General features: G+C 43.2%; 1 protein-coding gene across 2 annotated transcripts in view; it reads left to right on the top strand.

Moving 5' to 3' along the window:
* ATP8B1 (ATPase phospholipid transporting 8B1) overlaps positions 1–16721 on the top strand; it is a 112244-nt gene that overhangs the window by 32935 nt on the left and 62588 nt on the right. Inside the window, exon 1 of one of the 2 annotated variants that reach the window (XM_055080263.1) lies at positions 8297–8389. The exons of the other annotated variant lie outside the window; for it this stretch is intronic. The gene's annotated coding sequence lies outside the window, so the exon portion shown is untranslated. Of the gene's footprint in view, positions 1–8296; positions 8390–16721 lie in introns of those variants that run through there. 2 annotated transcript variants of the gene reach the window in all.

Genomic DNA, 16721 nt, shown 5'->3' with positions numbered 1-16721 from the left:
GCGGCCCCTGCATCGGCAGGCGGACTCTCAACCACTGCGCCACCAGGGAAGCCCCATTTGGTAGTTCTTTCTTCAAAGGTCAGCTGTGTGTCAGCCACTGTTCTGAGCCATGGAGATATCACAGAATAAAACAAAAATAATTTACTTTTCAATGACATTGTATAGCTCAAGTGCATTAATGGTATGTGAAAACTGTTTGCAAACTCTCAAGTAAAATACGAAGGTTACTATTATCTTTATTTTCTTACTCTTCTTTTCACTTGAAAACTTCAGCTCACAAGTATCCTAGGCTTATAACAGTTTATAAGAAACAAGTTTTATTGAGAAATATATTATTCATTGTCTCATAGCTGTGCTGTCTTGCTGAATTTCTGATGAAATGGTTCACTCAGTGGATACTTTGGTCCCAGGTGCTGTGCACTCTGCTAGGGGTTTTACCTGAGACCAAGATTGAGCTTCACAAGGATCTGTAAGATAGGCATTACCTTAGGCATTACCTTCATTTTACAGATGAGGAGACTTAGTGAGGCTATTTTCCCCAAGGTCCCAAGAGTGGTAAGAGGTAGAGCTGGGATTTTAGCCCTGTCTCTTTGTCTTCAGACAGAAGCACTTAACCATCCCTTGATCCTGCCTCAGTTGGGAAATAAGAGGAATAGGGCTTGGTCTTGAGCTTTGGAATTTACTTCTTTTTAAGAAACAAAAGCAACCATAGTACAAGGCAGAATACAAAGAATGGGTCAGGCAGACAGTAAGTTGTTTGCAAATAAAAAAGCCAGTGCATCAGGATTTGAGGATCTGGAAAAGGGATGAAAGTGCCTTGCTGCCTTTGTGAGTGTGTCCCTGTGTGTGGGCAGGAGGTGGCTGGAGTGGGGCGGTGTGGGGAACCACGATGGGCGGGGCCAGAGCTGAGAGCCATAGCCTTTCTAATGCTAACGCAGATGTAAAACTCTGTCTGTAGCTTTTGAAGACAACCTGAATAATCTCCCAGATTTCCACATCTGACCTAGGACAGCCTAGGTCATTGGTTCAGTTTTCAGAATGTGTTGGTTGTTAGTTGTATTTTGTATTTGGTCTTAATGGCAAATTTTAAATCTCTTTCGAATGATCCCTCTCTTATTGATAGCGTGTCTAAACCGTGACAAGCGTTCATAAAGATAAATCCTCATGTGATATGTACAAACATACACAGAATTAGCAGCATCAGGGTTGGGCAACGTTGTTTTCTGTGCATGGCATTTAGACTTTGGAAGGCTAAGACGTGAAGTCACCATCGCCAGATTTCTGAGGTGAAAAAGCAAAGGAGAGGGTGTGGCCTCTGCGTCTGGGTTGATTGTTGGTAGCCCTGAGCCCAGGGGCTGACCTGCGAGGCAGGTCTGGCTGAGGAGTGTCTGGAGGTGGCCCGTTTTGTGGCCAAAACACCAACTTCGGGTCTTGAGTGTAGCTTGGCTTTTCACTGACTGTAGGATGACAGAGTATGTGTGTCACAACTCAAATATTGAGGAATGGCCAATTGTAAATCCAGAGCATAGTCTTTTCAGAGTGCTTTAAAAATGTGCTTTAAAAAGATTTTAATTTGTTCCAGATATCTAACGTTCAAATCCATGTAGTATTTAAAGGCTTTTAAGTAGTTTTTTCTTGGATTATGTACTGTGTGCACATATTCATTCCTGGCGTGGCTATGAAGATTGAATGATTATTTAAGCCCCTCATTTATTGATTGACTTATCGATGCTCTTTATTCTTATACTACTTTTTTTTTTTTTTTTTTAAAGAGCTCTGGGCAGTCAGGAGGATTATTGTGTTGAAATATTAAGTTCAGGACAGTGAGATTTGCTGCTTGTTGGGAGTTTATCCCTGGCATTGATTGATGATGGACAGTTGAGGGTTTGCTCTGGAGAGTAGAGGTGGGGTGGGAGGTGATGGGGAGAGTCCTATGAACATCTCAGCCAGGGCCTGCTTCCTCCCCAGCCCATCTTCCCAACTCAACTCAGAGTGCCATAGCATGCCTGCACCTAAACCAGGTGAGGTCACACGTTAACTATTACAAAAGTTTATTAGCATTAGTAACAGTATGATAAAAGTTATGAATAGTATGATGATAACAGTTGGGTTGAGGAAGTAATTTTTCTGTGTCAATAGAGCAAGTCCTTGCAGGAGGTGAGGGCTGAAGTCTGGGTCTTTGGAGAAGGTTGGCATGTGAAAGAGCAAAAAATACTCAAATGTATTTTTGTTGGTGGTTTTACGTTTTATTTCACTTCAGCGTTTTAAAAAAAAAGTTCTCTCAGTATTACATGCCCTTGTGTTCGGGGTCGAGTAGGTGTTGGAGAGGGTAGGTATTGCTAAATCCAACGCAAGCCTCCTCACCGCGTGCTAATGCTCCCAGAAAGGTATACGGAGATTGTAAAGGGAAGCAAATATTGACCAAGAAGAGAAGAAAGTTTAGAATGAATTGGCATTTTTTTCCTGGGGCCATGTTTTTTAAGAGATGGAGTAAAAAGCTTTTTTAATTGGCACTTTTTAAAACCTCAAAACATTTTGCAGCTGTTTTAATAAATGTTGGACACCTCTATAGGTTTTATGTTTTCTCTTAAAATGCAAATCAGAATAGATGTTTGTAGGAGGCCTGCATCAGTCATTCCTGTTTCAGCAGCCTGCTCTTATTTGCGTTCAATACCAGTTGTTTCTTCCCGTTGTTCACGTCAAATAACTTGTAACCTAGTTAAGTGGCAAAAAAGTAGCATGTCTTATGTTTGGGTAATTAGGAGAGAGAAAACAGAACATGGTTATTTACATCTTAAGTGTATAATTTGTTATGAAAGCTAGCCACCGCTTTCCCTTTTAGGTTCACATTCATGGTGGGAGGTGAATTCTGAATTTGTAGACACACAATAAGCAGTATCTGGCTGTAACATCTTCTGTTCCTAGGAATTAAGGAATTTAAAAATTTAAAACCACACATTGAAACAATGTATTAATTTACTATGGCTACTGTAACAAAGTACCATAAACTGGGTGGCTTAAACAATGGAAATCTGTTGTCTCCCAGTTCTAGAGGCTATAGAAGTCCAGGATCAAGGCCATGCTCCCTCTGAAGGTACTAGGGAAGGATCTGTTTCAGGTTTCTTTCCCAGCTTCTGCTAGTTCCTTGTGGCAGCATAACTCCGATCTTCACATGGCAGTCTCTGTGTGTGTGTGTCTGTCTCTGTGTCCAAATGTCCACATTTTATAATGACACCATTCATACTGGATTGGGGCTCACCCTCATGACCTCACCTTAACTAATTACATCTGCAACGACCTTATTTCGAAATAAGGTCACATTCTGAGGTACTGGAGGGTTAGGACTTCAACATATGAATTTGGGATGATATTCGTAACAGGAAGCATGATATGGGGAACAGAGCTAAAGCCCAGGAGTTGGAGACCAGCCAGCCGTGGTGTACCCCAAGTATTTGGCATGCAGTGCAGATCATTTTTTAAAACCTCCTTCTCTATAGGACAAAATTATTTTCGGGAAATGAAATGAATAAGAATAATTTTCATTTCTGGAAAAGAAACCCAGGCAGTGATGTTTTCTTTTATTAAACTAGAATTCATTTTGAATTTTTGGAGCTAAGTCAGAACTCACTGTATGTTTCACTGTTTTAAATTTTGAATGCAAATAAAAACTCCAAGTGGCTACAGAGGGTGCTGGAATTGAAGGAAGCATTCTGTTTTGTGATTGGTTGTTTTAAATTTCATGTCACTCTTCTCTCTCTTGTCTTTATAATTGCTTATTTCAAATCTGCTGCAGAAGCTCAGGCATATGTAATACCAGGGGCTGGAAGACACTTACTTCTGGAAGCCAGCCTCAAAGCTGCTGTTGCAACAACACGTGCACCTGAACTTGGGTGTGACAGGTGGGCTGTGTAACCAGGAGTTCTCAGGATTGGCTTCCATAGCATCCCACATTTATTGTAGATAAGTAGTATTTTTTTTTAAGTTTACCTATATATTATTAAAATTGAGCAGAAACTACAAAAAGATTTTTGAGAGGAGTGTTTTATCACTGACATCCATTCATGGCGATAATAATGTAAGAAAAACTATGACTTTTTAGTTGGTTTTGCTACTGTTTTTGAAGCTTCTACAGGGAATGCACTTCCTTATTACCTGCAAGCTGGGCTAACCAAACTCCCTACTCCTCGTAGGTCCCTGCAGCGGCAGCCTGACCCTGACTAGCTGTGGAAACTTGGATGAGTCACATTAAACGATTCTGCACCCAATTCTAACGTGTGTGTGCTTTTCCCACACTACTTACTAAGCAATTCTCTACCACCAGCTGGCTGTCCTACAATTCGACATAATTCTGACACTATCCGTTGTACCTGAAGATAACATCAGACCCCACAGGTTAAGGGCTCAGTCCTACAAGACTGCTCTCCCCCCAACTTCAGACACCAATGGCATGTCCAGGTTGTCACCTGTGCTTCTGACTTACCAGCTGTAGATGGGAGGTTCCAATGACCCCCTTTTGGGGTTCAATTAATTTGCTAAAGCAGCTCACAGAACTGAAATATTTTGCTTGTTCTAGATCACTGGTTTATTATAAAAGACTATAACTCAGGAATAGCCAGATGGAAGAGATGCGTTGTACAAGTTATGGGGAAAGGTGCACCCTCTTCCCAAATCTCTACCTGTTCACCAACCCAGGAGCTCTTCAAACCTCTCCTTTAGGGCTTTAATGGGACTTCATTACATCGATGTGATTGGCTAAATCATTGCTATTGGTGATTGATTCAACCTGTAGCCCCTTTCCCAATCCCTAGGTGCCTTCCTAAAGTCACCTCATTAAATAGCAGAAGACACTTTTGTAACTCTCACCACTTAGGAAATTCCAAGTTTTTAGGAGATCTGTCCCAGGAACAGGACAAAGACCAAATATATATTTCTTATTGTAAATCATGATATCACACACATCTCGCATTCTTAGTTCCTGGGAGAATGGGCCAAGGCAGTGGTCATTATATCTTTTTTTTTTTTTTTTTTTTTTTTGGAAAGCCATAGTTCTTCAAATAAAAATTCTACAGTGCACCATAGATTTAAAAGAGATGGCTGGCTTCCCTGGTGGTGTAGTGGTTGAGAATCTGCCTGCCAGTGCAGGGAACACGGGTTCGAGACCTGGTCCAGGAAGACCCCACATGCCGCGGAGCAGCTGAGCCCTTGCACCACAACTACTGAGCCTGTGCACCACAACTACTGAAGCTCGCACCCCTAGAACCCGTGCTCCACAACAGGAGAATCCACTGCAATGAGAAGCCCGCGCACCGCAACAAAGAGTAGCCCTGCCTGCTGCAACGAGAGAAAGCCCGCGTGCAGCAACAGACTCAGCGCAGCCAAAAATAAAATAAATAAATTTATTTTTTTTTTAAAAAAAAGAGGGCTTCCCTGGTGGCTCAGTGGTTGAGAGTCCGCCTGCCGATGCAGGGGACACGGGTTCGTGCCCCTGTCCGGGAAGATCCCACGTGCCGCCGAGCGGCTGGGCCCGTGAGCCACGGCCGCTGTGCCTGCGCGTCCGGAGCCTGTGCTCCGCAATGGGAGAGACCACGGCAGTGAGAGGCCCGCGTACCGCAAAAAAAAAAAAGAGACGGCGGCGGAACTACTGAGCCCCTCTGCCCCAGGGGCTCTTCTAAGGACACTGCCAAGGGGGCACCTTTGGGAAACCACGTGACCAGTCAGCGTAGGGGGCTGGATGGGGTAGAGGGCAGGAGCCAGGCAGGTCCAAGGACTTCTTCCTCCCAGGTAAACAGAGGGCAAAAGGCATTTCAAGAGTAGCCCTGCCTGCTGCAACGAGAGAAAGCCTGCGTGCAGCAACAGACTCAGCGCAGCCAAAAATAAAATAAATAAATTTATTTTTTTTTTTTAAAAAAGAGGGCTTCCCTGGTGGCGCAGTGGTTGAGAGTCTGCCTGCCGATGCAGGGGACACGGGTTCGTGCCCCTGTCCGGGAAGATCCCACGTGCCGCGGAGCGGCTGGGCCCGTGAGCCACGGCCGCTGAGCCTGCGCGTCCGGAGCCTGTGCTCCGCAATGGGAGAGACCATGGCAGTGAGAGGCCCGCGTACCGCAAAAAAAAAAAAAAAAAGAGACGGCGGCTGAACTACTGAGCCCCTCTGCCCCAGGGGCTCTTCTAAGGACACTGCCAAGGGGGCACCTTTGGGAAACCACGTGACCAGTCAGCGTAGGGGGCTGGATGGGGTAGAGGGCAGGAGCCAGGCAGGTCCAAGGACTTCTTCCTCCCAGGTAAACAGAGGGCAAAAGGCATTTCATATAAAGTCAGAGACCCAGATTCTAGGTGACAGTGAGGAATTCTCTTGTAAGGGTGAACCCACGCTTGCCAGTAGTGACCTCCATTTTATGCCCCTCCCCCTTGCTCAGTTTCCTCAGAGGTCAGACCTTGAGTGGAGAGATCCGAGGATGTTGAGGGCATCCTGGCTGGGCACACGCCCATACTAGCTCCAACACAAAGTTAACTGTGTGTCTCTTAGTTATACGTCTCCTTAGCTATAAATTGGATTAATTATCTCCTCCAACTTACCCCATGGTGATGCTATTAGGTACAATTAAGGCACTGAGTGTTGTGACTAAGAGCATAAACTTTCAATAAGGAATTTTATCCCATGTACCTCCTATATGCCCTTGGGCAGAGAACTTAACCTCTCAATGTCAGTTTCCTCATCTGTAAAATGGGGATAACAGTTTGACCCTCAGCAAATGAAATAAAATAGTACATGCCAAGCTCTCAGCTCAGTGACTGATACACAGAATGTGTAGTCAGCTACCTTTAAACACTCACCACCATCATCCTCGGAAAACACTGGAAGCTTTGGAAGCTCTATAAGTATTCTCATAAATCCTTAAACCTATCAGATCTGTAGAAACTTAGACACTTCTGTTAGTTGACCTGTCCAAAAATCTGAAAGCCAGAACAGATAGTTAGAATCGCTGACCATCTGTAGGAAACTCTGGAGATCGTTCAAACCAAACGTGTTTCCAAGGGACATATAAAATATTAACCATGTGTTTGCAGTATGATCTTGGTCCAAAACTTTGGGTGTGAATTCAGCTGTCTGGGAAGAGTTTGTAATCTAAGTTGTGTCCTCTAAGCTGGCTTTAAATACAGCAGGGGAGACAGTAATGAAATATCAGCTGTGGCCTTCATCCCTTCAATTTCTGGGACCCAGAATTTGTGAAGATGTTAATGTTCAAATGGACCGAGAAGTAAGACTCTGTGACCAGGCATAGACATTCATGAAACCATGACAGTGTCTTTTTTTTTTTTTTTTGGCTGCTTTGGGTATTTGTTGCTGCACGTGGGCTTTCTCTAGTTGTGGCAAGCAGGGGCTACGCTTCGTTGCGATGTGCGGGCTTCTCATTGTGGTGGCTGCTCTTGTTGCAGAGCACGGGCTTCAGTAGTTGTGGCTCGTGGGGTTTAGAGCGTAGCCTTAATAGTTGTGGCCCATGGGCTTAGCTGCTCCGCGGCATGTGGGATCTTCCTGGACCGGGGATTGAACCCGTGTCCCCTGCATTGGCAGGCAGATTCTTAACCACTGTGCCACCAGGGAAGTCCCCATGACAGTGTCTTGAAAAGGTACCAAGTAGGTGCCCTGATCATCCTTGATGTATCAATCATACATACTGTCTATTTAAACCTTGAAACATATTTACATATGAATATTTGGAAAATATAAAACATCTTTACATATAAAAAGGTACCACAAGGGAGTTTGTATTTTCAGTTGAGGCCACAGACCTTTCGGATGTCTATTATGATGGGATGAGGAACAACTAACATTTTAAATCATTTTGTCACTGGACCTCTGTCCAGGGCTCTTGAGGTCTGTTGTTTTTATTGCGTGCAGCCTGGAAGTTTAGTGAAGGTCCGTAGTTTGGGGTCTCCATTGGCACAGAGGGCTGTAAGGAAAAAAATGGGCCCAGACTAGATTTCATGGCATTTCATGATCCTTAGGAGAGAATTGGGATCTTATATTGACTAATGCACCGGGAAGGTGTGTTGGTACGAAAGATAAAAAGGTAGGTTTCATCTCTCCTGCCCTGACATGCAAAGCATCCCTTTTCAGGGCTCAGACCACCTCGAGATGAAAGCAACCTGCTTTCGCTCCTGCTTTTGGTTTTGTAATCATTTGCAAAGAGATAGGATTGATAGTAAGAAAGCATGGGTGGGCATGGTCCTGAAACCCTGACACATCTTTTCTCTCCCTTTAAACAGCTCTGTGACAAATCTTAAGAGATTTGGGGGCAAACACACCTGGTTGAAATCTCATTCTGTGACCCTGGAGGAGTCACCTAACCTCTATAAAGCCTGCAAAATGAGGATAATACCTGCTTTTTAGGTATGTTGTGAGGATTTCTTGAAATGAGCCCAGCACATAAGTGACTGCTGAACAGTCTTCAGATATAAGGGTGGGTAGGTATTATCAATTGTTGATTACTTTAGAAGAAAAACACACACAGTGGGTTTCTTCTTCCAGAGCAAAAATTCTTTTCCAAAATACACATGTATGTGTTATTTACAAAGCTGCAGTAATAGGACACAGTTATGATTTCTGTCTTTCCCCCAATTTAATGTTGTATTTAAAGCATTTCCTATGTTTCTAGGGCTGTCATTTTTAATGGATACTCTAAGATAATAATTTATAAAACGATTATCCTGATGGACTTTCAGATGGTTTCTATTCCTGCTTTATATAGCTGACAACAAGAATCCAAAATTTTTCTGTGAATAGAGTTATTTTACTTGTTGAATTGTTTCTGTTGGAAATGTTTCTATAAATGAGGTTATTGGGTCACATGTTATAAATATCTTTAGTGTTATTGGGACAAAGTGTTGCTATATTGTTTTCTATTGGAATGTAGCAATTTCAATGTCAGCAGCAGGAGGCCTGTGTGTGTGTGTGTGTGTGTGTGTGTGTGAGAGAGAGAGAGAGAGAGAGAGAAACAGAGAGAGGGAATTCACTCAGCTTTACAACTGCCCAGCACTAGGTGTAGTCATTGAATATTGTTAACTTAATAGGCATAAAATGGTGTCTTATGTTTTCATCAGTTTGCCCCTCTTTGACTGCTAGTAAGAGTAATCTTTTCCTGTGTGTTTGTTCCCATTTGCTTGTTACATCATTTTTTACATTACTTTTTCTATCCTTTTATTCAAACTAGCAGTTCCTATTGAATCTGAATGGGGAATACAAATTGTCTCTTTGTAGAATGAAAAGTTTAAGATTTCTATTCAGTTCTGCAAGATTCTGCTGATTCTTATATCCTTCGGTAGTGTAATCTTTCTGTTAATTGCATCCATCCGTCAATAGGCTGGTGACTCTACAAACATTAAAATTAATTCAATTCGACAGACTAACTTTTTATTTCTCGGGAGGTTTGGCTCCCAGGCAGCTGTCAAATATAAAGCCCCAATGATTTTATATTGTTTAAGCACGAATAGAAGTGAAAAACCTAATCACAGAGGCAATAGTAATGAAGTAAAATGGGACCATTGTCCCTAACAAGTAAGGATGACGCTTGAATGTAAAAATAACAATGTTTTTCTCCTGGTAACTTTCAGTATTTATTATCAAAACACACTGGATTGAAGCTGTGCTCCAAAGTCAACCTGTGGGGAATTCTGGCATTATTATCCTACGGGAATCCATTCTAGTCTTTTGTTTATTTTTCTTAGTTTTCCAGACCAAAGAATGGCAGCCCCACCCAATCTTAATTTGAAACACATTTTTCCAGTTGGCACCACCCTGTTTCGGGCCTGTGTTCCTTCTGGCTGCAGCTACATTCACACACTGAGCATTATTGCTGAATGTGGCCCCAGAGGTAACAGGACCGAACTGCTTGCTTTTACCGGTGACAAGTGCCTGGGAGATGCTCAGTGTCCAGTGTGACCTCTGGATGGTCTCCCTGCCTGGCTCTCACCTTCCTGGCCACCCACACTCCCTCCGCTATCAGATTCGTCCCGCTGAAGCACGGGGCAGATCGGATGTCTCTCCTTGCAGATACGTTCAGTGCTTCTGTCCACGGCCTGGAATAAAGCCTTGTCAGGTCCTCGTAGGCGGGGGCAGATGACTCCAACCAGCCTTTCATGAGCTCTGCCCCGATACCCGCTAAATCTTTCAGCCGGGCAGGTGCCTTATATTTACTTTCCCGCCGCTGTTTTCACTGTACCTGTCCCTCATTCCTGAAAATGTCTCTCCCATCCATCCAGAGTTCTTGCTCCCCTCTGTGATGCCCACACACGTTGCCCAGCTCAAAACAGCTAGGAAATGATTATTGATTTCCATACACTCTCATGTGACATAAAGGGAGAAGCTTTTAAAGTTTTACAACTCATCAGTGAAGGAGAGACCTGTCTGTAGACCCCAGAGTTGGCTTTAGTTTGTTTGTCAAGTTCTCCATTTCCTTTGCTTACGTTTTTCTTGTGACGTAGGAGGCTCTAAGTTGGTCTGTAGACAAGGAAAGCACTTGCCACTTGCAGTCGGGGAGCAGGCTCTGATGCTTCCTGGACGGAGCTTGAATTCCACTCTGAAGCCGCGGGGCCTGTACTGCACCCCACCTAGCACAGAGCCGGGGATGCGGTGAGGGGGCCTGCATCCAATCTGATGTTACCACTTAGGTAGGAGCTAAATAACCTTGGGAGGGTTCCTTAACCACCTTAGTTTTCTCATTGGTAAAATGGCAACGATAGCACCTGGCCACCTGTCTCAGAATAATTCCACGACAATTGTGAGAGAGGATGTATGTGAAAATACTTAGGAGTGAATGGTAAGGGGCAGCCTAGTGGTAACAAGAAGCAGTCATCATTACTAGGATATGCTGGGGAGCCCATGACAGAGTTGGGATGACAATATCACCAAGGAATCCTTTAAGTTTTATCAGGAGAATGAAAAAAACTGCCCTTCTCCGAGAGGTCAAAGTTTTGAGGTTTCCCCTGCACCTTTTTAAATGGTAGCCGTCAGAGGTGTGTGATGTGAACTGGGGGTCGGTCTTCCTTTGTGGCAAAGGGCTCTGGGTGGAGTTTCAGAGGAAAAGAGGATAAAGCTGTGGACCCAGAGAAGCCTTTTCTATCATGAGTAAAGGCCCTGGCTGAATTGTCCCTACAACGGTGATGTTAATGGTCCCTTAGTTTTGTGTTAGTTATCCCAGGCTTCTAGGTTTTCTAGGCTTCAGTTTGGGAGGAAATAAAAATTATAACCCCATTTGTCCTAGGAACAGTAATTGTGTTGTTTCTAGAACAGTACAAAGTTTGAATTTAACCTAGATCTTAGGTAGGTTTTATTACTGTTGGTTCATGAGATTTTTTTGGTCTAATTACAACGGTCGTCCAGTTTGTCAGATTTTACTCTCAAGAGTATTGAGCAACTAACACAACATTGTAAATCAACTCTACTCCAATAAAAAAATTAATTAAAAAAGAGTGTTGAGCAGATTCCAAACAGTGTGTGGCATGTCTGGACTGACTGGGATAATAGAGATTTCTGCTGCCTCTTTGATGGGGCTCTTCTTTGGAATTACTTGGAAATAAAACCAGCCATATTAGGTGTCTTACCATAGAATTCTTATTATTTGTGATTAATGATATGTGTATTAGTTATTTATTGCTACATAACAAATTACTCCAAAACTTAGAACAACACGTATGTTGTCTTACAGTTTCTGTGGATCAGGAATCTGACCACTGCCTAACTGAGTCCTCTGCTTCAGGGTCTCTCACAAACCTGCGGTTAAGGTGTCAGCACAGGCTGGGGTCTCATCTGAAGGCTGGACTGAGAAAGGATCCACTTCCCAGTTCCTGTGGTTGTTGCCAAAATTCCTTTCCTTTTTTTTTAAATTCAAAAAATGTGCTTATTTGTTCCGGTTTTTTGAGATATAATTGACCTATAACATTGCGTTAGTTTAAGGTATACAACGGAATGATTTGATGTATGTATATATTGTGAAATGATACTACAGTAAGTTTAGTTAATATCCATCATCTCACATGGTTATAGTTTTTTTTCGTGTGATGAGAGCTTCTAACATCTACTCTTAGCAACTTCCAACTATACAGTACAGTATTGTTAGCTGTAGTCACCATGCTGTACATGTACAAAATTCATTTCCTTAAGGGTTGTTGGACTGAGCACCCCAGTTCCTTGCTGGCTATTGGCCAGATGCCCACTCAGTTTCTTTCCATATGAGCCTCTCCATAGGATAGCTGCTTCATCAAAGCCAGGAAGGGGGTGAGGGGACGAGAGCTGGCTGGCAACAAGGAAGTCACAGCCTTTTATAATCTAATCACGCACAAGACACCGCATTCTGTTGGTTAAAAGCAAGGCATTATATATGTATAGCTGATTCACTTTGTTATAAAGCAGAAAGTAACACACCATTGTAAAGCAATTATACTCCAATAAAGATGTTTAAAAAAAAAAAAAAAGCAAGGCATTATGTCCAGTCCATTCTCACGGGGAGGGGATTACACAAGAGCATGAACACCAGGTGGTGGGATCACTGGAGGCATCTTAGATTCTGCCTGCCAGAGTTGTAATTTATTTATTTATTTATTTTTATTTTTTGGCTGTGCTGGGTCTTTGTCACGGCATGCAGGCTTCTCTGTAGTTGCAGCACGCGGGCTTCTCTAGTTGTGTGCGGGCTCCAGAGTGCGTGGGCTCAGTAGTTGCAGCGCGGGGGCTCTCTAGTTGTGGCACGCGGGCTCTCTAGTTGTGGCACGTGGGCTTCATTGCCCTGCGGCATGTGGGATCTTAGTTCCCCGACCAGGGATTGAACCTGCATCCCCTGCGTTGGAAGGCAGATTCTTACCACTGGACGACCAGGGAAGTCCCCCAGAGTTGTAATTTATTATATTTAGTATGAAACATATAATTAAAACATGCATAGATAGCATAGAGCATATAGAAATATAATACACAAATTTATTATATCATGATATATGTTATGTTAAATATTTTGCATTATCTATAATAATAATAAAAATAGGCAAATGAAATGAGGAAAAATCCATTTCAGAAATACCCTTTCTTGTTGAGGACTTTAAAGGCCATAAAAAAGATGAAGAATGAACAAAAATGAATGTTGTGAATCTTACTTCCTGTTTAGGCTGGAGTCATCCTGGACATGAATCACTTTATACCACAAAGATATCATTGATCGGGGACTCTTGGCCTTCCCCAGCCTCTGAGTTGTGTTATGGGTACAGATCAGACCCTAGCAGTGGCAGAACTCAACTTTTTTTTGTTCCTCCTTTCTCTTCATTTGAATCTAGAAACCTTGTGATAGCAACAAAAGTCTGTGCTTTCATTACTTCTGACTTCGGAGTTTTATTGCAAAGGCAGAAAGGTATTTCTTTGTGCCTGGGTTTCCCTGTTCTCTCTCCTTCAGACCCCCTCCTCCACAAAGGGAATAGAGAATTTCATGAATTCATTCACTTCACAAGCATTTCATAGCCAATTATTTAAAGATGGCAGGGGTTCAGATTTGGCAATCTTGCCATTTACCCCTCCTGTCTTCTGGGGTTTATGACCAAGAGGGCTGAATACTGCAGAAGGCAGGATGGGAAATGAGACATCTTCCTCCTCCTCCCTTTTTTTAACAGATGAGAAAAATGAGCTTCCAAAATGGTAATAAAGTGGTGAACAGTAGAGCCATGGTTTGAATCCAGACCTATGTTCTTTCCAATTAATCATGCTGCTCTTCAGCCTGAGCGGGAGCTAAGGACATTTTCCTAAGATCATGTGACCAGAAAAATCCTTGAATGCTAAATCACATTGATGACTTTTTAAAAATCCTGATAAATCTTTTGCTTCCTTGCTCTAATATTTATTCACATTTATATCCAATGTCGTGATTATAAGCACATGGATTAATGATGAAATACTGCATCGAACTGGGTATTGGCAGATGCATGACCACAGCTTCCTCACACGAAACGGGAGATGATGGTGTGTTGTTACCTCAGGCATTTGGAATTGTGTGTCTTTTCTAGTTAAACAGCTATGCAGCAGTTGAAATAGTACCATTCCCAATCAATAGGGCAACTGTACGATTTAGGGACATTTCCCCCCTCCACTACACCTGGTGGTTTATTTCACATTCTCAAAGCATGCATGATTCATCCGGGTCAATAATGATTTTATGTGACCGTGGGCATTTGATATTGACCACTTCTTTTGTTGCTGTCTCTTATTATCTTTTCTTTTAGTTCAGGTGTCAACAGACTTTTTTTCTGTAAAGGGCCAGATGGTAAATATTTTAGCCCCTGAAGCCATCCGGTGTCTATCACAGCTATTCAACTCTTCTATTGTGCAAAATCAGCCATAAACAGTACATAAAGGAAAGAGCAAGGATGTGTTCTAATAAAACTTTATTTACAAAAACAGATGGTTGCCCAAATCTGGCCCTCAGGCTGTAATTAGCTGACTCCTGTCTAGACTGTAAGTCTCCAAAGGACAGAGTCAAAAGTGCCTCCTGTGTGGTTTCTGGAGAGGCCTCTCTCCTTGGCTTCCATATGGCCTTTCCTCTGTGCACGTGCAGAAAGAGAGAGCTCTGGGGTGGTTTATCCTCTTCTTATAAGGAAGTGAGACCCGTCGGATTGGGGCCCCACCCATATAACATTTTTTAACCTCAGTCACCTCTTTAAAGGCCCTGTCTTCAAACACAGTCACGTTGAGGGTTAGGGCTTCAATCTTTGAATTTTAGGGGGAGGCAGTTCAGTCCGTAACCCATAGGAAGGGTCTAAGCAGGAGAGTGGCATGACTCTGGTGGCCGGGTGGAAGTGGACGGTGGGAAGTCCTGTTCGACTCCACCTGCAGCATTTCAGGAGAGAGATGGTGGTACCTGCATTAGGGTGGTGGCCGTGGAGATGGAGAAGAGGAAATGGGTTGGAGGTATGTGTTTGGGGAGAAATGACAGGCCTTGCTGTGTCCTGGGGCTGTCACACATAATTTACTTACCCGTATCCCTCAATAACCCGGACGATGGTTTGGTTCCCAGTGCCTCCGGTAGCAGTCTGCGCCTAGCAGGTGCCTCAGTGGAGGTTGAATAAATGCACAGGAGTCTGTGACGTGCTGGAGTGGTGGGAAGAGACATTACAAAGTTTCCAAATCCATGTGTGTAGTGCCTGCTTTATAGAGATCATGGTTAGACCTGGAAAGCTGCTTTTTGTCACCTAGGGCTTCCAAGAAATGATTTCTAGCTAACTTTTCTTTGGTGGCCTAAGATGGCAGAGCTAAACTATTCCATGAGTGTCTGCATTACACTCATATACATACAGCAAAGAACTTCCTGCTCAGCTTAGAGGTCCCCACCCAGCCTTCCAAGTCAGCCGCCCAGATCTGGCCTGTGGCAGGTGTTTGGCTGGTGAGTTACTTGGTTGTGCAGTGGTTTGCTTTCTTTGGATCCCATGCTTGTGGTTGTAAATCTATTCCTTTTTGTTTGTCTCCTCCTTCAACCTCGAAGGACTGGATTCGGACTGGATTCCATCTTCCATCTTTTTTTTTTTTTTTTTTTTTTTTGGCTGCACCATGTGGCTTGTGGGATTTCAGTTCCCTGACCAGAGATCGAAGCCAGGCCCTCCATAGTGAGAGCATGGAGTCCTAACCACTGGACCGCCAGGGAATTCCCTGGATCCAATTTTTAAATTATTTATTTATTTATTTATTTACTTATGGCTGCGTTGGGTCTTCATTGCTGCGTGCGGGCTTTCTCTAGTTGTGGTGAGCGGGGGCTACTCTTCGTTGCGGTGCGCGGTCTTCTCTTTGTGGTGGCTTCTCTTGTTGCAGAGCACGGGCTCTAGGTGCGTGGGCTCAGTAATTGTGGCTCACGGGCTCTGGAGCACAGGCTCAGTAGTTGTGGCTCACGGGCTTAGTTGCTCCACGGCATGTGGGATCTTCCCAGACCAGGGCTCGAACCCATGTCCCCTGCATTGGCAGGTGGATTCTTAACCACTGCCACCAGGGAAGTCCCCCTGGGTCCAACTTTAACATGGGAAATAAGCATGGAGACACTTGGCAATAATGATAACAAAATGATCACTTACAAAATGTGTCTACAGAATGCACTTAATGCCACTGACCTGGATACTTAAAAACGGTTAAAATGGTAAATTTAGTTGTGTATATGTACTACAATAAAAAACTATCTCTGAGATGCTTTCAGACTTTTCAGTATTTTCTGTGCCCCTGTAATGGAGAGATTAGATCCTAACCCTGCCACAGCTGAGCCTCAGTCTCCTTATCTGAAAGATGGGTAGATAACATCTCCCTCACAGGGTTTTCCTGCTTGACAGATAGTAGGTGCTCAATAAATGGTCACCACTTTTATTATGTTCGTTCTGAAAAATTTCTGGTGAAAGTCTGCCTTTGAGAGTTTGGGAATTTTTTAAGGCGTATTTTAAAATATTAGCTAAAGCATAAAACCACAAGTAGGGCCAATTAAACACATGTAAAATCCCAAGAAATAGTCATCTACTAACCCGCAGAAAATTGGGAGAGAGGAAAAATGTTTTACTTGGCAATTAATGGTTTTTAACTGTGAATCTGCCTGTGCTTAAGTATAACCATATTTTGTAATAGTCTAATATTTTACTTCCCAGTGAGGGGCAGGTGCCTTTTAGAAGTGATTTTTGGAGACGGAAAAGGCAACAGGGATAGATTCCCCACACTGTTCCATTCG

This window comes from Physeter macrocephalus, chromosome 19 (assembly GCF_002837175.3).
Source record: "Physeter macrocephalus isolate SW-GA chromosome 19, ASM283717v5, whole genome shotgun sequence".
Taxonomy (NCBI): Eukaryota; Metazoa; Chordata; class Mammalia; order Artiodactyla; family Physeteridae; genus Physeter; species Physeter macrocephalus.
This window is presented reverse-complemented; position numbering and strand designations above follow the sequence as displayed.